This window comes from Phascolarctos cinereus, unplaced genomic scaffold (assembly GCF_003287225.1).
Source record: "Phascolarctos cinereus isolate Bilbo 61053 unplaced genomic scaffold, phaCin_HiC Scaffold_5;HRSCAF=322, whole genome shotgun sequence".
Classification (NCBI taxonomy): Eukaryota; Metazoa; Chordata; class Mammalia; order Diprotodontia; family Phascolarctidae; genus Phascolarctos; species Phascolarctos cinereus.
Genome location: NW_027555958.1, coordinates 435,958,377 through 435,983,882, shown reverse-complemented (window position 1 = coordinate 435,983,882; position 25,506 = coordinate 435,958,377). Strand labels below are relative to the sequence as shown.

Below are 25,506 nucleotides of genomic sequence, written 5' to 3'. Positions count from 1 at the left end.
CTCAATTTAGTCCAAATCACACCTGAAATAGAATCATCTCTAATCAGTCAGTCAGCTAACTGGCATTTATTAAGCACAGACTGCGCGCCAGGTTCTGTGCAAGCTCTAGGGATAAAAGAAAGAAAATGTCCCCAAAAACACTCACCCAAGAAGCAAACCCCTGCTGTCCGGCAGCTTATGGACTAATTAATTGAAGAGGTTACATTCCCAAAAAACCAGGTACAGATAAGATAGATACAGGATAAATCTGGGGTAGTGTCAGAGGGAAGGCAGTAAGATTAAGGAGGGCCAGGAAAGGCCTCTTAGCTGTGACTTGAAGGAAGCCAGAGAAGTCAGGAGGCAGAGAGGAGAGAGAGAGAGAGAGAGAGAGAGAGAGAGAGAGAGAGAGAGAGAGAGAGAGAGAGAGAGAGAGAGAGAGAGAGAGAGAGAGAGAGAGAGAGAGAGAGAGAGAGGAGAGGAGAGGAGAGGAGAGGAGAGGAGAGGAGAGGAGAGGAGAGGAGAGGAGAGGAGAGGAGAGGAGAGGAGAGGAGGAGAGGAGAGGAGAGGAGAGGAGAGAGAGAGGAGAGGAGAGGAAGGAGGAGAGAGAGAGAGAGAGAGCAGGGGGGGAGAGAGGGGAGAGAGAGGGGAGAGACAGACAGACAGAGAGGAGAGAGAGGGGAGAGAGAGAGAGAGGGAGAGAGAGAGAGAGAGAGAGAGAGAGAGAGAGAGAGAGAGAGAGAGAGAGAGAGAGAGAGAGTTCCAGGCATGAAGGAAAGAGAACAAGATGGCATATTGAGTGGGAGAGACAGCAAAGAAGCCAGTTGTCACAGGATGCAGAATATGCGGAGGGGGGTAAGGTGTAAGAAGACTGGGAAGGTAGGATAGGGATAGGTTATGAAGGACTTTAAATCCAAGCAGGATTTTACATTTGGTCCTGAAAGTGATAAGGGGTTTGTTGAGGATGGGGAGAGACAGGGTCAGAGCAGTGCTTTAGGAAGGTCACTTTGAGAGCTGGTAAGTGCATGGATGAGAGTAGAGAGAGAGGAGACAGACACACCGACCAGCAGGTGTGATGATGGTGGCCTGTGCCTGCAACATACCCGGCAGGTGGCCATGGTGAGAAGCTCTTCAGTGAGGGGAGCCCACCCCATCCAGAGGCAGTTCCTTTCACTGCTGAATAGCTCTGCTGAATAGTTCTCCCCCCTGGGGCCTAACAGAACATTCCCTTTCCATATGACCAACCTTCAAATTTTTCATCCTCCTCCTTGGTTTTCTCTTTTCTACTCTACTTATATAACAAAGTCCTTCACTCTTTCCTTATGTGGCCTGATGTCAGGTCTCTCCACCAACTTGGTCACCCCCCTGTGGACACTCATCAGCTCCCAAATGCCCTTCTAAGACATGGCACTCGGAACTGAATACAGTAGTCCAGATGTACACCCATACCTGGATTGGGGGAGAGAACATAATTATTTCACAACAGAGGCATTTACTGAAATGATATATGTAGCAAGGACGATAGCAGCAAAGCATGTCTCCATAAACCTGGGGTGCATTCTCCCACAAAAACACAGTGTCTGTAGAAAAGGTCATAGTGTTCACAAGTAGAGAAGCACATTCAATAGGAAATACAAGTGGCCCAAGGCAAGAGAGAAGGGGCCCCAAGGGCATCAGAGGCTAGAGGGCTGCTGATGGCCTTACAGTGTTCCTCTATCAACACCAAGGTCTTCAAGTCTGCCAGATGCTACTTCACTGGACCCTGCTGGAAACATCTTCATTGCTTTGTTGCAGTCACCACTGTCGCCAGCCTTGGGCTCAGCTGACCACCTGGCTAGGGTACAAGTATACGCTTTGGGAAAGAAACAGAGGCCACTGCCTAGGACCAGCAGGAATCTCAGCTGCACTGCCTGTGGTGCCTGCTAGATCCGAAGAAGGATCTCAGCTCCTGCTCCAGACTCTTGACACCTCTCACTGATGACGCTTGATTCCACTGGACACTACCATGTCCTTCTACCTCAAGATACTATTGCCAATGGAAGGTAGGGGGAAGGAGGGGGAAATCTCCTTCCTGTCTTGGTACACAGCTAGAAGGGCTCTTTTTTTAAATTTCCCACTTAATAGTATTTTATTTTCTCCAATTACATGCGGAGATAGTTTTCAACATTCACTTTTAAAAGATTTTTGAGTTCCAAATTTTTTCTCCCTCTCTCCATCCCACAAAGTGACATGCAATCAGATATAGGCCATACATGTACAATCATATTAAACATATTTCCACATAAGTCATGCTGTGAAAGAAGAATCAGAACAAAGGGGAAAAACCATGAGGAAGAAAAAACAAAACAAAAAAAAGAGAAAATAGTATCCTTCAATCTGCATTGAGACTCTATAGTCCTTTCTCTGGAAGGAGACAGCATTTTCCATCATGAGTCCCTTGGAATTGTCTTAGATCATTATATTGCTGTAAAGAGCCAAATCTATCAAAGTTGGTCATTGCACAATGTTGATGTTACTGTGTACAACGTTCTCCTGGCTCTGCTCACTTCACTCAGCATCAGTTCATGTAAGTCTTTCCAGGTTTTTCTGAAATCATTTCTTATGGAACAATAGTATTCCGTTACATTCATATACCACAACTTGTTCAGCCATTTCCCAATTGATGACCATAAAAAGAGCTGCTATAAATGTTTTTGTACATGTCAGCCCTTTTCCTGCTTTTATGATCTCTTTGGGATACGGACCTAGTAGTGATATTACTGGATCAAAGTGTATGCACAGTTTTATAGCTCTTTGGGCATAGTTCCTAAATGCTCTCCAGAATGGTTGAATCAGTAGAATGGCTCTTAAGAGCTATCTAGGTCAGAAATGGGAAACATGTGGCCTTCTAGGTCCATGGGTGTGGCCTTCTGACTGAGTCAACGTTTTTAAGAACAAATCCTTAAGGGGCCGCACTTAAGGACCTAGAGGGCCACATGTGGCCTGGAGGCCCCCACCCCTGATTTAGGCCCTGCAGCTGAATCTTTGCAGGATCCACTCTTCCATTTTAAAATTCTTAGTCTCTCGGGTTTGTTCAGCTCAGTGAGTGGGAAGGGAAAAGGGAACCCCAGGCAGGTCCACTGACTTTGCCAATCCTCAGTCTCCTTTCCTGACCCTTTCATATGCAAATGGGCCGGTGAAAGTCTGAAAAGGTGATGCTCTTACAATTCTATTTGCATCCTCTAACGATGCCCCTTGCAACCTGTAATTATGTCAAGTAGATTGAGGGAATTCAGTTCATCAGGGGTTTTCATCAACCCCTACCAAATATATGCACTATCTCACTTGATACTCACAGCATCATTATGAAGTAGGTACAATTATTACACCTCTTTTTAGTGGGAACACTTATAGTTCTCCATTGTACCTTATTAAACCCCGTTTTTGAATATTTTTTTTGATATTAAGGAAAAAGCCTTTTGTTACAATGTTTTAAGATGTTTTTGACATAAATGAATGTTGTACTTTATTAATAAACCCTTCAGGAGCTGATGCTGTATCTTGTGATTTAATATTGTCTTTATTTTTACTCTTTTTGATATGATTTATTAAACTGATTATTTTTTCTGGCATTAAACCATCCTTGCATTATTATAGTTATAAATCCTACTAGGTTATGATGGATAATTTTTGGGGTCTTGCTTTATTCTATTTGCAAATATATTATTTAATACGTATGCAGCAATCTTTATTAGTGATGGTCAAGTATTGTCTTGACCCCTATATCAAAGATAAGACTGAGAAATAGATGATAGACCCAGACCACTAATAGTTGAAGTATGAAAGTTTGAGGTATTTATTAATGATATTTTTGTTTATAATTTTTTCTCAGCTTTATCTTTGTCCAATTTAAGAATTAAAAACCATGTTTACTTCATTGGAGGAACTGGGTAACCTATTGTTTTTATTTTTATTTTCAAACATAGTATAGGACTTGTTCTTTAAAATTTGGTAGATTGTACTTAAGAATCGATCTGGATCTGGTTCATTTTTGTAAAATAATTCTTTAATGGCCCAATCCAATCTTATTTCTTCTTTTGAGGCTTTATTTATAAGACAAATCAATGGACTATCCATCCTATTGAAGTTATTCGTTTTGTCTTTTGTTAACTTTGGTATTTTATATTTTTATAAATACCTATTAAATTTTTTTAGCTTTATTAGAATATGCTTATGGATAGTAATCTGAGAGTTCTCTTAATTCCTTCTGTGTTCATTACAATCTCCCTTGTCTAATTTCTGTTTTGTATTTCTAATTTGTATAATTTAGCAGATAGGTGGTTCAGTGGATAGAGTGCCAAGCCTGGAGTGAGGAAGACTCAAATCTGGCCTCAGACACTTATTAGCTGTGTGACCCTGGGCAAGTCACTTAACTCTGTTTGCCTCAGTTTCTCATCTGTAAAATGAGCTAGGAGAAGGAAATGGAAAATTATTCCAGGATCTTTGCCAAGAAAACACCAAATGGGGTCACGAAGAGTCAGGCACAACTGAAATGATGGAACAGCAGCCACAATTTGTATCATGTAGGCTTGCTGTCTTCTTAAAAATGAATGTGTTCTCACTGTTCATAGATTTTGTAGGCTTTTTGGAAAAAAGTCTTAATTTATCATTTCAAATGTTTTCTTATTTTTGTTCATCTTAACCTCTGTTCAGATTTTAGTTTTTACTTTCTGTTGGCTTATTATTATTTTTAGAATACAAAATCAGCTTAAGTTTTTCTTTATTATTGACATAAGCACTTAATGCCATGAATTTGCTCAACATATGGCTTTAGCCACATTCTTATATTTTGATATGTATTGGTATAGTCATTATATTTTAGCCTGTCATTTTTATAATTTCCTCCATCATTTAATAAACCGTTTAAAAATTTTCTACATGAGCCTATCAGTAGTAACAGTATTATTATTTAGTACTAGATTGAATTATAATTGCATTATGATCCACAAATCTTGAGAATAAAACCTATGCTTTTCAGTATTTGCTTACATCTTCTTTGTGACTTAGTATGTGATCAGTTCTTTTGGTGTACATTCAATATTGCTCTAAAATGTGTTGTATTTACATTTAATTATATTTATATATGTACTAAATGTATATTGGTTTAATCCATTACTCAGCTCTGCAATTTCTTAACTTTTTGCTGAATTTAACAGGTTATGATACTGGAGTGCTATAATCCCCTGATAGTATTGATTTTTGAACTGTTTTTTTATTCCTGCAACACTGAAAGTTTTTCCTCGGGCATTTTAAGTGTGCATGCGTACATTACACATCTATCTATTTATCTACTTTGATGGATCCGTGATCTCACCGATGCAGTCCTCCCTCCAATGGGACAGAACACAGTACGTCAAAACTTTCTCCTTCCATATGGTAATCGTCTGTGTTTCCAAAATCCTACATAAGAGGTCCACCCAACATACTGAGGATTTTCATCTGAGTCTCTTAACATTGTGTGGGCACCACAGCAGCAGGTGGGTTTCCTATCTGTTAGCCACTTCTTTCTCTCTATGCCCGTTCTAGTTTCCTTCAAGCCATTTGGACTTCTTGTGGTAGCAATTACTTTACATTTCTGCAGGAAGTTTCTGTAGGAAGAGACAATAAGTAAAGAAGAATCTTGTACAATCAGCCAATTTTGTATAAAGATATAATCTGCTATTTTGTCACTTTTTTGTCCAGCATGAGAGGTCTGCTGTGATTTTTATTGTTGTCAGTTTTTCTTCTTGAATCTTGCAGGATTTTATCATTGTCATTGTAGCGTTGGGATTTAATTATAATGTACCTTCAAAAACTGAATCTTGAGGGGCAGGTAGGTGGGCGCAGTGGATACAGCACCGGCCCTGGAATCAGGAGGACCTGAGTTCAAATCTGGCCTCAGACACCTGACATTTATTAGCTGTGTGACCCTGGGCAAGTCACTTAACCCCATTGCCTCACCAAAAAAACAAAAACAAAAAAAACCAAACTGATTCTTGAGTTTTTCCTTATTGTATTCTGAGGATACAATTAACTTGCATATTGATATTTATTTCATGCAGTATAGTGTTCGTACTCTCTTGTTTTCAGAAATTTCTTATGACGTCAGTAATTCTGAAGTCACTGCCTCTTACCTATCTTCTATATCTGTGGAGGAGCTTTGTGTTTCCCAATTCTTTCAACAACTGAGTAAATTTCTGATCTAGTTTTTCCACTTGTGTTGCCTGCAGTTCAGTTGTTCACTGTAGTAAGTCTATTGTCAGTTGATTCTATTGTGCTCAGATTTTCTATTATTTGCTCCAAATTAAAAATGTCTTTATTTCCCCAACTTCTTTTTAATCATCTTTTTCCCCTCTGGCTTTATTTGTCCTGTGATATTTAAATTTCTACAAACTTTTCAAATTTGCTCTTGTGATTTTTTTAATCAGTTGGTTTTTTACATTCTTTAAATGTGTTATTTGTCCATTTGAGGACGTTCTTTGAGGATGTCTTGTATTCTTTATATTTCTATCTCTACTGTGACTGACCCATTAGCTGTTTCATTGTCCCATAGTATTTTAAAAATTGTAACTTTGCTCTGCTTTGCTCTGCTCATTTTATGTGTTGGTAAATTGTATGTATGTGTTTTAAAAACAAATTATGTTATTTATATTTATCTTATTTCTATTGTTATTTTTGAGGGATATATAAAGATCATGGCTCTCAGGCTATTCTTTGTAAAAAAGAAGTTTTATTTTAAAAAATATTTATAAATATTTTTATTTATTTTGTTAAATATTTCCCAATTACATATAAAAAGGGTTTTTTTTAAACAATCATTTAAAAGAATATTTAGTTTGCTGTAAATTTTTTCTCAGTTTCCTGTTTTCCTTCTAATTTTGGCTGAATTAGTTTTGTTTGTATAAAAGCTTTTTAATTTCATGTCATCAAAATTATCTGTTTTACTCCTAGGTTATTCTTTTTTTTCTTTTTAGTGAGGCCATTGGGGTTAAGTGACTTGCCCAGAGTCACACAGCTAGGAAGTATTATGTGTCTGAGGCCGGATTTGAACTTAGGTCTTCCTGACTCCAGGGCCAGTGCTCTATCCAGTGCACCACCTAGCTGCCCCACTCCCAAGTTATTCTTAATGGAATCTAGTAACAATGATGCCAGGACAGCTTCCATTTTTAAAAAATAGAGAGAGACTTTTCTGGTGGAAGACTGTCCTAACTTCAATGAATTTCCTGTATTTATATAATGAGGAGCTATTCTTTCATGAGTAGGCTGGTAGCAAATCAGCCTTTGGAGGGTGGGAGAATATGGTCTTATCCAGATACAAGCATTTGGGTTATTATAGAGCTACAAGCATTCAGGTAACCAATCAATAAATTAACAAATATTTATTGAGTACCTCCTATGTACTTAACATTAATAAGGATGCAGGGATAAAGCAAAAATGTATGACATGATCCCACCTTCAAGCAGCTTAAAGTCTAGTTGGTGAGACAATACTAATACACATGAAACAATTAGTGAAAAATGCAAGAAGATATGTAATGAAATATGACAGTTTGTGATACTTTGACTGGTTCAGGAGTCCAAAGAAAAGGTAGAGGGAATGAGTTCCTTCATCTAAAAAATGAAGGGATTGGACTTGATGGCCTCTTCCAGCTCTAGAAACTGTGTTCCTATGACCAGGTAGAAGTTCCTTTAGGACCATCTTGTTCCCTCTTCATCTCACAAAGGTAGAAAATGAGGTTCTAAGAAGTCAAGGGACTTCCATGGCAGCCCCAGGACCCAGTTCTCAGGCCTTCTCAGATGTTCTTTCCACTATGCATTGCTGCCATCATTGCCATGGAAACCATTCTCCCCATTATAGTTTGGAGGTTACAGGAACAATAGTCATTAGAGAGGACACCTACTGAAAAAGTGATCCGAAGTCCAGGGTTTTCTGAAGACTCGCCTCTGGGGGAGACCTGCCCAATAGTTTCCAAAGCACTCCTGAAATGATCCAGTTAAAGACAAGTACCTGCTCATGTTCATCTTCAAGGTGGGGATCAAGCCATTCAGCAGATATTGATTGAGTGTCTATGTCCTACCCCAAGGAGCCAGCAAGTCAAGGAGTGATTACCAGACTCAACAGCCTGGGACCTAGGATAAGAGGAGGCTATGGTCCAATGACATCCTTGTGTTGACCAATGTTGCCTGCCCAATAAAAGCCCTCCCCACTATTTCCTCCTTCACTTCAGCCAAGGGTAGATGTTCCCAAACCCTAGCTCTGACAATATCCTTGCTATTGTGTATCCCAGGGTTCTGGAGCTCTGGGACATGGCTATGATAATAGCAATGGGGCAGAATTAGCATGTATCCTTTCCCAATACATAACCTGATATGATCTATAACCCTGCGTCAGAATCTGTCCTGATTCAAGGTAGAGTTTGAAATGCTTTCCTGAGATATTATTGATGACTGAAGTCATGAATTGTGTGAAGGCTTCCAGGATTGTTAAGCATTCTCTCATAAGCCTTTACATAGTTCATGACCTTGGAATTCAATTAAATCTCCAGAAAGCATCTGAATCTCTATGGTTATCCTGACCCAAGACCATATTCTGATGTGGGGTTACAGAATCCATGAGTCATTAGTGTGATGGCTCACATCCAATACCTGAAAAGCACTCCTGCAGATAAGAGCCCACTTGAAGAACTGATTCTCAACTAACAGAGTAACTGATCAGCCAATGAATAAATACCGTCCTATAACTTTAGAAGGACGGAGTGGCGTACTTCTGTAGGTAAATGCTGTTTTTATGGAACCAAAGAGGTATTTTCTAATACTCTGCTGAGTTCGTATAACCCATAAGTAGAAAGACGTTATGGCACAGCGTCTTCCCCATCTACCCTTGGTTTGAGGTGGGTAGAGGAGATAGTAGCCAGAGAGTAGTAGCCATAGATATGAAGCATGAGGGTGGTGAAAAGAGGAGGAAGGAGGAAATCTAATAGGAGAAAGGAGAGAAATAGCTCCAAATTCACCCTTGAATAGAACACAAAATATCATTTACAATAATGAAATTGGCCAATATGGCTAAATTATTTGGCTAATGAGGAAAAACTCAGTTATTTAATATGCAGGCAAGCGTAATGTAACACATAGTTGCTAAACACTTTAGGTTAGATATAAATTCAAATCAGTAATTCTGACTCAGTTCAACTATCCTAGTAATTAAGTAATAAATCACATGAATATAAGAAACAGATACTTCTGAGATTAATCATATCACTATTTTTAGAACACTAATGTACAATACACTATGTATTGAGTTATTCTGAATGAAGAATTAAATTGGAAAAACAGAAGATTTACTTTGGGTTCCATCAAATGACCATAATATGTCCTCTGTTATGAAGGTCAAAAAATGAAATATCCACGAGATAGTGGGAGGGCAGTGTAGGCCTTAGGTGCTAGAACACAGAAAGGAAGGGGGTGGCACAGAAAAATATGATGAGGACAAGGTTCTACTTCCTTGTTTTGTCTAAGGTTAATGCTACTTCTCTGTTCGGCCTCCATTATTAAAGGGCCAAGGTGGTCGTGGCATTCTTTTATCTAGAATTTTTTAAAATAAGTTAAACGATCATCTGTTAAGGTTGAGGTTGGTCCTACTTGAAGGACTGCTGCTAGGTGGATTGCATGAACTGTTAATATTTCTCTTTTCTCTGAAATTTTCTATTAGCTATATAAGTTCTGGTTTAAAAAGAGGGCAGCGAGAATTATATATATATATATATACATATATATATATATGTGTGTGTGTGTGTGTGTGTATAAAAGAGGGCAGTGAGAATTTTATATATATATATATATATATATTATTTATATATATATATATATATATATATATATATATATATTATATATATATATATATTGGCTAGGCAATGGGATTAAGTGACTTGCCCAGGGTCACACAGCTAGTAAGTGTTATGTGTCTGAGGCTGGATTTGAACTCAGGTCTTCCTGAATCCAAGACTGGTGCTCTACCCACTGCGCCACCTAGCTGCCCCTGAGAATTATATATTAATAAATTAATATTATATATTAATATATATTAATGACATACAGTATGTTTCCAGAGAAGCTTTGCATTTACTTATTGATCTTTAATTCATGATCATTACCAACATTTTACACTTTCCTTTTGTCAGGCAGTTTAATCTATTAGAGAATGGATTCTATCGATGTGAAATAAGGCTAGAAGCCGGCTAATAGGCTAGTTTGGGAACAGACTTCCATGCCAAGGTGAGGAGTTTGTATTTTGTCCTTGAGTCACTAGGAAACCATTAGAGGTTTTGGAGAAAGAGACTGATGTTGTCAGACATGTTCTTTAGGAAAATACTTTGGCAACTGAATGGAGGATGGATGGAAGAGGGGGAAGAATGTAGACTTGGAGCACAGTCAGAAGGCTATTACTGTGATCCAAGAAAAAAGTCATGAGGGCCTGAACCAAGGTGGGGTGGCCTTGTGAATGGAGAGAAGATGAAGATGGCAAGAGATATTTTGGAGGTAGAACTGAAAAGACTTGGCAGCTGGTTGGATAATACAGTGAGGAACAGGGAAGAGTCAGAGATAATTCTAAGGTTGGAAACCTAGGTAATTGGAAGGTTGGTGTTGCTGGTACCAAAGTACCATCCTCCATTAGATAAATGTTCAAAGGATATGAACAGGAAGTTTTCATGGGAAGAAATCCAAGTTATCAACAATCATATAAAAAAGTGCTCCAAATAACCAGTACTTAGAGAAATGCAAATTAAAGCAATTCTGAGATTATATCTCACACCTATCATATTGGCAAATGTTACGAAAGAGGAATGTAATCAACCTTATTTTTGAGGGGCTGCAGGGAAACATACACACATATGCAATATTGGTGGAGCTGTGAATTGGCCCAGAACTTCTGGAAATCAATTTGGAATTATGTCCTAAAAGTTACCAAACTTTATACACAGTCACACACTCACAAGCATATATATATATATATGTATATATATATATGTATGTATATGTATATATGTATGTATATGTATATATGTATGTATGTGTATGTATATATGTATGTGTATATATACACATACACATACATACATATATACATATACATACATATATACATATACATACATATATACATATACATACATATATATATATACATATATATATATATGTATATATGTATGTATATGTATATATGTATGTATGTGTATGTATATATGTATGTGTATATATACACATACACATACATATATGTGTGTACGTATGTATATGTGTATATGTATATCTACATAATCATACAACTATTAGGCCTATAACACAAAGAAATTCAGAAGAAAAGTACTGTATGTACAAAAATATTTATAGTAGCTCTTTTCATAGCAGCCCCAAACTGGAAACTAAGAAGGTGCTTATCAACTTAAGAAAGGCTAAACAAAATTTGATACATAAGAAAAACTTTATAGTTGATTGTAGAAAAGCAAAAATATTAAATGCATCCTTTTCAGGTCATAATGTAATAAAATTTTATTTAATAAGAGACTATGGAAACAGGTTAAAAATTAATTGGAGACTAAGTAATATAATCTTAAAGAATGAGTGGGTTAAAGAACAAGTCATAGAAACAATAATTTTATTAAAGAAAATAATAATAATAATAAAACATAACAAAACCTGTGGAATTCAGCAAAAGCAATAATCAGAGGAAAAATTATCTCTCTAAATGATTACATCAATAAAATAAAGAGCAGACCAATGAATTGGATATGTAATTTAAAAAACTAGAAAAACAACAAATTTAAAATACCCAATTAAATACCAAATTGGAAATCCTAAAACTTAAAGATGAGATTAATACAATTGAATGTAAGAAAGCTATTGAATTAATAAATAAAACTAGGAGTTGGTTCTGTGGGAAAAAGTAAAATAGATAAACGATCGGTTAACATGATTTAAAAAAAGAAACAGAAGAAAACCAAATCACTAGTATCAAAAATGAAAAGGGCAAATATACTACTAGTGACGATGAAATTAAAGAAATTAATTGGAGTTATTTTGCCCAATTATATGCCAATAATTTAACAATTTAAGTAAAATGGGTGAACATTTACAAAAATATAAACTGTCTGGATTAACAGAAGAAGAAATAGAATATCTAAATAAACCTATTTAAGAAAAAAATAAACTTATTTTAGAAAAAGAAAGTGAACAGGCCATAAATGAACTTCCTAAGAAAAAAGCAACAGGACCAGATGGATTTACAAGTGAATTCTACCAAACATTTAAAGATCAACTAATTCGAGTATTAAATAAATTATTTGAAATAAGAGGCAAAGAAGAAATTCTACCAAACTCCTTTTATTAAACAAATATGGTGCTGAGACCTAAATCAGGAAGAGCAAAAACAGAGAAAGAAAATTGTAGACCAATTTCATTAATTAATATGGATGCAAAAATCCTAATACTAGCTAGGAGACTACAACAATATATCACAAAGATTATACATTGTGACTAAGTAGGATTTATACCAGGAATGCAGAGATGGATTAACATAAGAAAAACTATTAAAATAATTGACTATATCAATAACAAAAGTAACAAAAATCATATGATTATATCAATAGATGCAGAAAAGGCTTTTGACAAAACACAATGCGCATTCCAATTAAAAACACTCAAAAGCATAATTATAAATGGATTTTTCCTTAAAATGATAAGAAGCATCTACCTAAAACCATCAGCACACATTATTTGTAATGGGGATAAAGCTGGAAGCCTTCCCGATAAGATCAATAGAGAAGCAAAGATGCACATTGTCACCAATATTAGTATTGTATGGCAATGCTAGCAGTAGCCATGAAAGAAGAAAAAGAAATTGAAGGAATCAGAATGGGGAATGAGGTAATAAAACTATCTCTTTTTGCAGATTGTATGATGATATACTTGAAAAATCTTAGAGATTCAACTAAAAAGCTGGTTGAAACAATTAATGATTTTAGCAAAGCAGTAGGACATAAAATAAACCCACATAAGTCGTTGGCGTTTCTATATAACACCAACAGAACTCCGCAAGAAGAGACAGTAAGAGATACCCCATTTAAAATAATGGTAAACAGCATAAAATACCTGAGAATATACTTGTTAAGAGAAATCCAAGAATTACACTAACATAATTATAAAACATTTTTTATGCATATAATAAATAACTGGAGAAATGTTAATTTTCATGGGTGGGCAGAGCCAACATGATAAACATGATAATTCTACCCAAACTAATCTGCTTATTCAATGCCATCCCAATCAAATTACCAAAAACTTATTTTATTGAGCTAGAAAAAATAATAACAAAATTCATTTGGAAGAACAAAAGGTTAAGAATATCAAAGGAATTAGTGAAAAATGTAAAGGAAGGACTTTTGGCAAGATCTTAAATTATATCATAAGGCAATAATTATCAAAACTATCTATAGAGGGGAGAATTTGTGAATAAACAAGAGATAGCATTGTGAGATGTAAAATGGATAATTTTGTTTACATTAAATTAAAAAGTTTTTGTACAAATAAAACCAATTTAGCCAAGATTAGAAGGAAAGCAGAAAAAAACCTTTGTAGATAATTTCTCAGATAAAAGCTTCATATCTCAAATATATAAAGAACTTTGTAAAATTTGTGGGAATTAAAGTCATTCCCCAACCAATAACCGGTCAAAGGATATGAACCAGCAGTTTTTTGAAGAAGAAATCAAAGCTGTAGATAATCACATGAAAAAATGGTCTAAATCATTATTGATTAAAGAAATGCAAATGAAAACTTTGAGATACCATCTCACACCTATTAGATTGGCTAAAATGATAGAAGGGCAAAATGATAATTCTTTCTAGGAGTTTGGCAGTGAAAGAGGGGAAAGACATAAACACCTTTGACAAATATCTTCCTGTTTTATCTTTTCAGTCATTTTTACAATCAGAGTGTTATTAACAAAGTTATATCTGTTATTATATATTTTGTCAAATATATGTGATATATAATGTTATTATATGTTTTAAAACATCTTGTATATTATCAACATAGATATGGAAGTCACTTTGTTAGAGAAGAGCCTTTGACAATGCATTTTGCTCCAGCAAATCAGATGCTTTTTATAATCAGCAAACAATAAGCACGCAAGGGAGGATATTGTATTAAACCTTAAAATAAACCTTTCAGTTAATTTTATGACTGTGAAAACATGGCCTGCCTATTCCTTTCTTGAACTTTCAGTGAATTTGTAGATTATTTTCACAAAGCATTTACAGTGACTAACATCGTTTCTATTTTTGACAGGGTTACTGAACTTGTAGATCAGGAGAATGCTGTAGGTAAAGTTTACTGACATTTTAGCAAATTTTTGGCAAAGTTTATCAATGCTACTTTTATGGACAATATGGATAAATGTGCACTCAATGATTGTACAAATAAATGATTCCTAAATGAATTGAATGGCTGGATATAAAAAGTACTTGTTAATGGTTGTTAATGGTTTTTCCGTTTGGAAGGACATTTCCACTTCAGTGACACAGGCATATGCTATTTTAGCAAATTTATCAATGACTTAGATAAAAAGGCAGAGACAGAATGTTCATCAGTTTTACAGATAATACAAGGCTAGGAAGGATTGCTAATACCCTGGATAACAGAGTCAGGATTTTAAAATATCTTGACAGGCTAGGAAAAAAATGGAAAAATCCATAAAATGAAATATAATTTTAATTATAAATTAAATAAATAATAAACGTAAATACTTTTAAAAAAGTAAATAAATTAGATACAACATGACATAGGACACAGGAGGCTGTCCTTGGAATCAGGAATCCATCCATCAATCAAGCAATAAGCATTTATTAAATGCCTTCTATGTGCCATGCTCTATGCTAGGCACTGGGGATATAATCTGGATCCTTAAGGAGCTTACACTCTACTAGAAGGACAGACAGGGTTCAAATTCTGATGGATGTGTACTAGCTGTGTGACTGTGGGAAGTCATTTAACCTCAAAGCATCCCAGGTAACTCTCTAGGACTGTGAGTTACAGAGAATTATCAGTGCAGCAGCAGGGGCTGCTTCCACACCAGGAGTTCCCTAAACAAATGAAATTACAAGTTCAGATGGCTCCTTCTCCCTCCCTCTCCCCACCAAAGAAGCGAAAAAAACCTAAAACAAAAAGCTCTGTCTTAGGGTAAGAAAAATCAGTTTCCCAAGTAAAAGGTGGAGGATAGCCATAGCTAGATAGCCATTAATTTGAAGAACATCTAGGGGTCTTCAGATCAATATGAATCAGCAATGTAATATGGCAGCCAAGAAAGCTAATGCAATATTAGACTACATTTACAAAGACATAGCACTCGAGACTAGAGAGATGACAATGCTGTTGTACTCTACTCAGTAGAGTATAAGCTTCTTGAAAACAGGGACTTTTTTTTTCTTTTGTATTGGTATACCCAGCATCTAGCACAGTCCCTTGAGCAGAGGAGGCCCTTAATTCATGCATGTTAGATTGGGTTGGATTGGATTGGATTGCCCTGGCCAGACCACATCTGGCATATTATATTTACTCTGAGCACCACATTTTAGGAAGAACAGTGATAAGTTGGAGAGTATCCAAAGGAGGGCAAACAGAATGAAAAGGCTTCAAGAAACTAAGGATATTAAGCCTAAAGAAAGGAAGAATTAAGGCAAATGTGACAGTTGTCTTCAAGCAGTTAAAGCAATTAGATGGACAAGGGTTTCGACTTGTTCTTCTTGGTCTCAGAGTGTAGTTGTAAAGAGACAGATGGAAAGGAAAATTTCATGACAATTAGAGCTACCCAGAAGTGGAATGAGTTGCCTTGGGAGATACTGGATTCTCCTTTTTTGGAGACTTTCAAGCAAAGCCTCAATGATCCCTTGTTTGTTGTGGTATAGAAGAGATTTTTCTTCAGGTATAGGTTGGACAGACATGTGGCACCACTGTGCACAGAGCACAGGACTTGAAATCAGGAAGACTATCTTCATGAGAGTCTGTTTGCCTCAGTTTCCTCATCTGTAAAGTGAGCTGGAGAAGGAAATGGCAAACTGCTGCAGTATCTTTGCCAAGAAAAGCCCAAATGGGATCACAGAGAGTCAGACACAGCTGAAAGAGCTGAAGATGACTGAGCAACAATACAGGTTGGAGAAGGTAGCCCCTACAGTCCTTTCCATTGCTGAATGTGATTCTGTGATTTTGTCTTTGAGAGCTGCTTTTCCAAAAATTCAACCCCATGGAGCAACCATCTTAATGAGCTTATCTCAACTTATTCTGCTGCTTAGACAATAGACACAATCCATCAGTGAACCTACACATGTTGGAAACACAGTCATAGTCAAAGAAATCTGAAAACGAACATGACCAATTATTTCTAAATAGTTCTGTTAAATCACCTTACAAAAGGGGCTCTTAACCTTGTTTGTATCATGGACTCTTTTGGTGGAACAGTGGATAGGGTGGCCTTGGAGTCAGGAAGACTTGATTTCAAATCCTACCTCAGATCACGTGCTGCCTGTGTGACCCTGGGCAAGTCACTTAATCACTCTCAACCTCAGTTTACCCATCTGTAAATGGGGATAACAATGGTACCTACCTCATAGAGTTGTTGTATCAAGGGAGATAACATATGTAAAACACTTTGCAAATTTTGATGTATTATGTAAATGTAATAGCATTAGTATTAATATTAGTATTATTTTGGCCTTCTGGTGGAATGTACAGACGTCTTCTCAGCAAAATGTTTTTGCGTGGATGTGTAGTGGGGGTCCAGTGCACATTCATGGCTAGACCCCCTGGTGATCCTGCTTCCTGCTTCTGGGGATGTGGAATGAAATGGAATGTGGAGAGCCTCTGAAGTGCCCATGGACATACCATAGCTAGTTCCTGCTGACTGACCACATGATGAAGAGGAGAGGCCACAGCCTTTGAAACCAGCCACCTTCTAAAAGGCCCATCATCTTTATCCATTTGTTTTTTACCTTACCACTCTTGGTGGGGTTTGATGACTCCTTCACTCATGGTGACCAGAAAAGGGAGAGACTCTTGTGAGTTCCAAAGGTCCCACCCAACGTTCCAGAGTTTGGTCTCAAAGCCAGTGCAGTATTAAAGCCCTGAGGAGCAAGGAGTGACCTTCGGGACCCCAGCCCAGCTGTAGCTGAGATAAAGACCCATGTGGCCTTTAGACATGAGCTTGGTGGGATGGATTCCACTTAGAAAGTGAGTCTTGTCAAGCCTTCTCTCCTGAGATGCTGTAGGGGAGAATGGGCCTCAAAACACTGGGAGAAATATTTGTATTTTGTTCTTTCTATATCTTCAAATTAAATATCCCTTTGTAAAAGCTGCTCAGTGTTAAATGGTTAAAGAAAGCTGGGTCACTAGTCAAGGAAGAGTGAGAGGAAAGGAAGACGGAGAACACAGCTAGAAGGGGCTTGAGACAGTGGTAGCAGAGAAGAGACACACCAACCCCTTCAGAGGGCCTTAGAACCCTGAGGGGCAGATGCAGCACACCTGTCTCAGAGACAGCCAGAGGAAGCTCACTGTACGTCAGATAAAATACATAGAATTACAAAGGAAACCAATTATATTAAAATAGAGTTACTAAAATATTTTTTCAAAAAACAACTTCCTGGACCCCAGGTTAAGGACCCCTGCCTGACAGTAATTTTGTTCTGTTTACAGTTTCTGGCAGCAAAGGAAGTCAGTTTTCCAGCAACACATGCTAGGACACTGGAAATGAATTAAGGGCGAGCAGCTTCAGGAACACTGTAGACTTTTCTCATTTACAAATATTAATCAGCTTTCTGTGTCAAAATTATTGACCAGGCACCAAGGAAAAAGGAAGCACAGACTGTACCGTGGGCTTTAAAGGTCATGAGCATTCTTAATTAACAGGCAGAGCCTCTAAGTTGCTAGGTGCCATAAATGGAGAAAGTTCATTAAATGAATCTGGTACAGTGCGTGTTGTCTAACCCACGATGAAAAATGACTTGCTTGGCAGCAGACTGGGTCACTTCAGGACACGTTTGTGTTTTGGGGAGATTATCGAGTTTACTGCAGCACCTGCACAGAGAAAAATGATTTTCTATGTGAAAAAGACCTGTTCTTAATGCTTCCTGGTATGGTTTCAACCATGGTGCTTATTTATCCAAAAACTCATTTCCCATCCAATTTTTCGACTGGCATTGGTCACTTGAAAATACATTCCATGTATAAGATAACTCTCCAGGAAGTCTAGTTGGATTTGCTGAAAATAAATTATAAAGTTTTTCTACATGTCATGCATTTTAGTTGCGTGAGCTTCTTTCTCCCGAGTTTATGATTAATGAAATATCATGGCAAAAGCTGAGAACTCTGGTTATCAACTCACTTAACCTACTCTAGCTGAGAAATTAACTTTTCCCTCTATTCCCAGCTGAATTCTGAGAGCTGCATAAGTGAACAAGAATAATATTTCACTTCTTTACCAAAAAATGTTCTTTTTTTTTTTCTATTAAGGATGCCTCCCGCTTCCAGCCACTCAGGTTGGGTGTCATCCTTGACCCTTCGCTCTCACTCACTCACATATCCAATCAGTTGCCAAATCTTCTCAATTCCAACTCCACGTCTCACAGATATGCTGCCCACTCTCCCTATCAAGCAGCCACCTCCCTACTCTGGGTCCTCACCGTCTCTGGCCTGGCCTACTGCAATACCTTCCCAAGGGTTTCCTTTCTTTTCCAAATCCATTTCCTTATCCACTCTTCATGCTAACTTTCACAAGGGGGAACAAAGATCAGATGATGGTCATGTGGCCAGAGAATGAGGTTTTCATTGACTGCACCTGTCTCAAGGGCTGCCTTATGAATAATTCCAAGTTTCAGAGGTTAGGGTTTTGTTTTTCTCTCAAAAGAAGGGGAATTTCCTGGATAGCGAGCCTTTTGGAGAGAGAAGAGGCCTGTCTGTTTCCTGGTGTTGGAAGGAGCATCTGAGAAGGACTAAAGCCATGACATGAGCTGGGCAAGGGACCTGTACCTTGCTTTCTGCTACTAGCATGAATTATTTGGATGGTACAGATCTAATGGGTAGAGCAGCTGCCCATCAAATAACCCAAATGCCTTTCCCTTTGGGAGAGTCAGATCCCCACAGTGGCATTATCAATTTGGGGAGCTCTGTTTGGTTCCCTTCTGAGGAGTCCAAATCACAGGGTGCAAATATTAAGCCAGGAGGATACTAGGCTCCTGGAGAAAAGTAGGATTCACTAGAGAGGTAGAAGAAATATATCAATTGTTTACATACTACTGTGAATCCTTTGTGGACATTGTTTTCTGAATTCATTTATGGACTCCTATAAATAACTTACATTCTCTTTATTTTCTGTGGGGATGCAAAAAAGACTGTTTTTGTACTCATTATATACATTGGGACAACTAGGTGGTACAGTGGAGAGAGTACTGGACCTAGAGTCAGGAAAACTTAAGTTCAAATGAAGCCTCAGATACTTATGTATAACCCTTGGTTAAGTCATTTATAGCTGCCTCAGTTTCTTCATCTGTAAAATGGGGGTAATAATAGCACCTGCCTCCTAGAGTTTTTGATAGAATCAAATGAGATTATATGTGTCACTGCTTAACATGTGGCCTGGTACATGTAAGCACTATATAAATGTTAGCTGTTATTACTTAAGTACTTGCATGGAGGCTGAGGAGCCTACTGCTTACATATGTGGAGACCTAAACACAAGCTGTATTCAGAAATTTTTCAAGAATGAACTCTGAGTGGGGCCATAATGAGCAAAGGAAAGTGATATCTGGCCCTTGCCCCCCAGGATTGGATCTGGGTTGCGAAAATCCAGGATTTAAGGAATTGAACCACAGGCTGTATCTATAATATAAAACAGAACATGACAAGTATAAAAGAGGGATTGATCTGTCAAGAAATATTTATTAAGTGGCAACTCCACACTGTTCTAGGCACAGTTCTAGGCACTATTGATACCAGTACCAAGAATGAAAAGTCCCTCTTCACCAAGGAGCCTCTGAATAGGAAAAGCATAATTGATACAATGTATAAGAGAGTCCTAGGTTTTTGAGCAAGAAAATAAAGTAAAAGTCAGTGATTAGGCCCCCAAATTAATCAATCAATCAATAAACATTTATGAAGCACCTGCTATGTGTCAGGCACTATACTAAGCACCTGGGATACAAAAAGAGGCAAAAAACAGTGTCTGTCCTCAAAGAGCTTACAATCTAATGAAGGAGAAAACAACACGCCAGTCAGTTAATAAACATTTATGGAGTACCTACTATGTGCCAGGCACTGTGCTAAGCACTGGGGACACAAAAAGAGGCAAAAGACACTCCCTGCCCTCAAGGAACTTACAGTCTAATGAGGGAGATAACATGCAAACAAATCTATACAAAACAAGCTATATACAAGATAAATAGGGAAAGATTAAATGAAGGAAAATACTGGAATTAAAAATACATAAATGCCTTAAGAAGTAAACTACACGGAAAGATTTTCTGACTCATTAAATGTAGCCACATTTAAGGTGATATCCAGTGGTATTTTTTTTGGATGGGATGTTCTTTTTAGAGGTAATCAATTATAGAGACAACATCTTGACATGCTGCTGAAAGTCTTTTATGTAGCCGGTCAGTCTTCGTATAGTTTCGTATTGCTTATCAACGGGTACATTATCCATTTTCATTTTTAATTAATTGGTGTAACCCCCCCAAAATTATGGTGCTCACTCTTGCCCGGAGCCAGCAGCAGCTAACTGGTAACTAAGGGGATCAGTCAGATAATTCAGGCGGCCTGAATTATCCAGATATTTTTTCTAACAACAGGAAGAGAAATAGCTCTAAGACTGGCCAGGGGGCTGGAGGCATTTTATTCTGTTCTGCTAATATTTTCTTCTCTCAAACCATGTACACAGAATTCAGGGATGCAGAACAAAAATCATGGGACTTTGGGTTTGATTCTATATAAATACTGAAATCCCAGGGAACTGTTCCTGGAAGATGTGAAATTTACACTGTCTATGTTCTAATATACATTATTCATGTTTCAAATATTCCAAAGGTGTCCTTATCAACCAATGGCCTTTTCTCAGGCCTATGTTGTTCGGTCGTTTCTGTTGCGTTTGACTTTTTCTCACCCATTTGAGGTTTTCTTTGACAAAATACCAGAGTGGTTTGCCATTTGCTTCTCCAGTTCATTTTGCAATTGAAGAAACTGAGGCAAACAGAGTTAAGTGACTTGCCCAGGGTCACACAGCTATTAAGTGTCTGAGGTCAGATTTGAACTCAGGTCTTCCTGACTCCAAGGGACAGCTACATGGCACAGTAGATAGATTGCTAGACCTGAATTCAAATCTGGCTTCAGACGCTTACTAGCTGTGTGATCCTGGGCAAGTCACTTTGCTCTGTTTTCTTCAGTTTCCTCATTTGTACAATGAGCTGGAGAACGAAATGGAAAACCACTCCAGTATCTTTGCCAAGAAAAGTCCAAATGGGGTCACAGAAAGTCTGATAACTGAAAATGACTGAACAACACGTTGAGTAGTAATATGACTGCTGCTATTTTAATCTTGTAGTCTAGAAATCTTGGGATCACTTCTGACCCTTCCCTTTTCTATTTCATGTCCTGTTGATCATTTCTTCCTTGTGAATATCCAACATTCTCCCTTTTCACTCTTTTCTCACCACCATCCCCTGAGACAGTACTTCTCCTCCAATCTATCATGTCCTTTTTTTTTGTTTGTTTCTATGTTACTGCCTTGCCTCATGTTCAAACTCTTGCTTGGTTTCCAATGCCCTCCATGATATGGCCCCGCGCGAATCACTTAGCCTTGTTTTGATACTGCTCCCCAACTCCCCCAGTCCTCCATTCACGCTGTGCTTACTCCCAAACCTTCTCTCATGCATTCCACTGCCTGGAGATTCCCTCCATCCTACCCGTCTTTGCACCCCATCACCACCCCACACCCCATGTGCTTTATGAAGTCTGCTCCGCCCCATCCCTCACCTCTCCCTTCCCTGAACTTCCTCTGTGTTTATAGTCTGTGCTGCAGAGTTGAGCCAGCTTTGTGTCCTTGGGGACACAGCCATGTCTCGAACATCCTTAGTTAAGAATGATAGCAAGCATGTCCATGAGACTTTAAAATTTGCCAAGCACTTTTGTTGTTGTTGAGCTGTTTCAGACTCTCCAAGACCACATTTTGGTTTGGGGTTAAAGACACTAGAGTGGTTTGCCATTTCCTTCTCCAGCTCATTTTACATATGAAGAAACTGAGGCAAACAGGGGTAAGTGACTTGGCCAGAGTCACACAGTTAATAAGTGTCTGAGGCTGGATTTGAACTCGGGTCCTCCTGACGGTTCATTTGATCCTCAAAAAAAAAACCCTGTGCTAGGTTTTGTCATCATCATCATCATCACCATCATCATCATCACCATCACCATCACCATCATCATCATCATCATCATCATCATCATCACCATCATTGTTATTCCCATTTTACAAAAGAGAAAACTGAGATAGAAAGAAGTTAAATGACTTGCCCAAAGTCATCCAGGTAGTGTCTGGGATGGGATTTGAACTCAGGTCCTCCTGACTCACTTTACATAGGCTATTTAATTTGATCTTCACAAAAATTCTGTGCTAGGTGTTATTATTATTATTATTATAATACCCATTTTACAAAAGAAAACTGAGGCAGAAAGAAGTGAAATGACTTGCCTAAAGTCACTGAGATAGTGTCTGGGGCAGGATTTGAACTCCACTGTGTCCACTATTTCACCACATTATTGGGCATATTAAAAGCATGTGCTGGGAAGAGTTTCAGGACCTGAATTGAGACAGCCTGGATTCTAGTTCCAGTTCTGACATGTCTGAGAGGTGTGGCCATGGGAAGATCACGTCTTCCTTTTGTGTCTCAGTTCCCTTATCTGTAAAATGGAGGAAACAGTTTTTTACAGGACTTACCTTGCAAGGATCTCATGAGGAAGGAATTTTATAACCCATAAAGTTCTACATAAATGTGAGCTATTATTAATAAGTGCTCATTTTGGGTAAAGAACACATTTCTACTTTCTGTGAACAATAGAGAAATAATTTATCGAGAAATGTAGTGTGGTTGATTTGGGGGTTTGCTGGAGAATGTCCAGATCTTTTTTTTTTTTTTGCTAGGCAATGGGGTTAAGTGACTTAGTGCCCAGGGTCAAGTGTCTGAGGCCACATTTGAACTCGGGTTTTTCTGACTCCAGAGCTGGTGCTCTATCCACTGTGCCACCTAGCTGCCCCTCAAATTTTTTTCATTTAATTTTAAAAACAAAATAAATACTGTTATGAATGCCTTAAAATGGGCATAGTAAACATAAAAATACATTTCTTTTTATTTTACATACACAATCTCACCTAATCTAAATTCAGAGAGGTTAATGACTTGCCCAAGGTCAAGTACCACAGAAGGAATTTAAACCCAGGTCTCTGTAACTCCACCCCAACACCTGATCCACTCTACCACCTAAAGCTGATAGTAATAACTATAACTTACTTATACTAACTACAACTTAGTAATAACTAACTTAAATTCCCTATTTCGTTGGGGTGCTATGAGGAAAGTGCTTTGTGAACTTAATGGCACTTGTAAAAATAATGTCATTTTTTAAAGTTATCCCTTACTTATTATTTTTTTAGAAAGTTTTTTTAAACCTTCCCCCCCCCCCCCATAAGTTCCCTTACCTGGGGCTGCTACAATTAAGAGAAAGGAAGAGTCTCCTCAACTCCTTGGAGAAAACCCTCTCCGGGTAGACAAGTCCCAAACTGTCAGCCTCTGGCCGTTGCTAGGACGCATTGGTTGCTAAGAAGATAGGGGCGTGTCCCAATGGTACCTAAGGAAGGGACCACCACTCCCTGGCCTCTCCCCGGAGAATCCTTCAACAGGAGGCATCTGATTGGTTGCTATGGTCTGGACAAGGTTCAGATTACAGCGTAGGACTACAGTGCCCAGCATGCAATGCGGGCCACGAGGCTGGTGATTGTTGATTGCAAAGTAGGAGCAGCAAGTTAAGGGGCCTTCCATTGCCGGTTTGAGCGCAGGAGTGATGACCTGGCACCCCAGGTCTGTAAAAGAGCTGAAGTGTGGAGCTTCAGAGGAATAAATACAAAAGTTAAGAAAAATATAACGGAAAGGAATGATAATTAAAATTATTGTATTGTTCTCTTTTTTGGAGGGACAAGTCGCTATCCTGCTATTATTCTTGCATATTTAACGTTCTCGGGCTTCCTTCAAATCTTAGCTAAAGTCCCAGACTCTTTAATCCTTGTTCTTTTCCTCAGCAATTATTCCCAATTTCTCCTGTCTGTATTGTTTGAACACATTTATTTGCATGTTGACTCCCCCACAGGCTGTGAGCTAGCTCCCTGAGAGCAGGGATTCCCCCCCCCCTTCTTTGTATCCTCTGTGCACATAGTAAGAACCTAATTAATGCTTGTTAACTTGGCTTGTTTTTCAGACTATTGCGCAGGTGGATAAAATAACTGATTTTTGTAACGGAGTAAGAGCATTGGGATGTGAGCTCATCTTTTGTAGCATTTTGGGGACCACTCCTGAAACACAAAGAAAATTTTAACAGCTCCTGATAACTTAGTAGCAAATGGGACAAACGGGAATGACACATATCTCATCCTTTTCCTACATAATTTTAATTTCTTCTAATAGGCCTCTATGCCCCTAAAGTTTTTCATTCTATGTAGATAGTTACCATCATTGTGATAGTGCTTTTTATCATTGTGAAAATATTGTCATCACCACCACCACCATTACTATTATTATTATTATTATCATCATCATCATCATCATCATCATCATCATCCGTTCAAGAGGTCTTGTGTTGTAGTGGATAGAGAGGACCAGTCAAGTGCTGCAAAAAGTTCTGGGTTCACATTCTGTCTGTGGCACATAGTGACTGTATAATCCTGGAAGACTCATTTGACCTCTTACTGCTCCCAGGCAACTTCCTATAACCATAGCTTACAAATTGCTGATCTGCATTGCTAGGGGGAGTTTCCATATTGGACCCTCACTGGCACAAGTGAAATCACTGGTCCTCACTGCAAATCCCACCCAATATAATCACCACCCAAAAAATTCCCACTAAGCAAAAAACTACCATTATTTACCATGAGAAAAGGAGTTCTCTCTTGAGACTTCCAGACACCAGAGACAGACACTTGAATGAGAAGAGAGGTGAGATACTGTCCTTTGCAAAGATTTCTTTCCCTGAGAGAGTCTCTTATAAGGTAAAGGTCAGTTAGTAAATAACTAATAATTAAATAAATTGCGGAGAATAAAAAGATAGGGGAGAATATAAAGGTAGGAGAGAAGAATGCTCCCCATCTCCTGCTGTAACCTATTGCCAGAACCTGGAGAGTATAAGCTCTTTGAGTACAAGCACCGTTTT

The 25,506-nt window shown here is 38.0% G+C and overlaps 1 protein-coding gene across 2 annotated transcripts in view; it reads right to left on the bottom strand.

The window, feature by feature from the left end:
* Positions 1 to 23,932, bottom strand: part of DNAI3 (dynein axonemal intermediate chain 3) — a 130,137-nt gene extending 106,205 nt beyond the window's left edge. The window contains exon 1 of one of the 2 annotated variants that reach the window (XM_020988731.2): positions 23,786 to 23,932. The gene's annotated coding sequence lies outside the window, so the exon portion shown is untranslated. The remainder of the gene's footprint in view (positions 1 to 23,785) is intronic. The other variant, XM_020988727.2, reaches the window with a different exon arrangement.
* Positions 23,933 to 25,506: the final 1,574 nt, after the last annotated feature.